Below are 836 nucleotides of genomic sequence, written 5' to 3'. Positions count from 1 at the left end.
CCCGGGACTTGTGCAACCCGCAATTCCCGCGACTCCTACTTTCGAGCTAAAGGCTCATATCCTAGCTTTACTTAAAGAAATACCTTTTTATGGAAAAGACCATGAAGATGCCTACAAGCATTTGGACGAAGTCAATGATGTAGTTAATTACTTCAATGTTCCAAATGTCCCCCGCGAGACTCAGCTACTTCGTATGCTTCCGGTGACATTCAAAGGAGCTGCAAAAGACTGGCTCAAGTCACTTCCCCCCCGGATCAGTCACCACTTGGGCCAAGATGAAAGAAGAATTCATTGATCACTTTTTCCCACCTTCCAAGATAGCCAAGTTGAAGAAGGCCATTGCTAACTTTGAGCAACAAGCTGGAGAGTCGTTATATGAAGCATGGGAGAGGTACAAGAGCTTACTAAGAAACTGCCCACACCATGATCTAAACAGCCAGCAAGAAGTCTCCATCTTCTATGATGGAGTCAATGTCACAACCAGGCAGTTACTAGACTCGCAAGGCCCGCTCATAAAGAAGCCGCCCCCGGTGATCAAAGAATTGATTGAAGAATTCTCTAAACACTCTAGAGAATACCACAACCCTAGACATGATGTCACTAAGGGAGCCGCTTATGCAGCTACTGAAGACTTATCCGCGATCATGGTTATGCTAAAAACCATGGATATGAGGATGGATAAAATGGATCAAACGATCCATGCTATTTGGTTGGGTTTTGAAAACTGCAATGGGCCTCACCTCACTAAAGACTGTGATTTAGATGAGAATGACAACAAGAAGGTGCAAGTGTGCTACTCAAGTGGAGACCGATATGATGAAGACTGGCGCAAACAA

The 836-nt window shown here is 44.7% G+C and overlaps 1 non-coding gene across 1 annotated transcript; it reads right to left on the bottom strand.

The window, feature by feature from the left end:
• Positions 1-323: 323 nt before the first annotated feature.
• Positions 324-430, bottom strand: LOC145071570 (small nucleolar RNA R71). The gene has a single exon (XR_013690576.1). It is a non-coding gene; the product is annotated as a small nucleolar RNA R71 (small nucleolar RNA).
• Between the last annotated feature and the right edge of the window lie 406 nt (positions 431-836).

Source organism: Lactuca serriola, chromosome 8, assembly GCF_051521515.1.
Source record: "Lactuca serriola cultivar US96UC23 chromosome 8, Lser_US96UC23_V15, whole genome shotgun sequence".
Lineage (NCBI taxonomy): Eukaryota > Viridiplantae > Streptophyta > Magnoliopsida > Asterales > Asteraceae > Lactuca > Lactuca serriola.
This window is presented reverse-complemented; position numbering and strand designations above follow the sequence as displayed.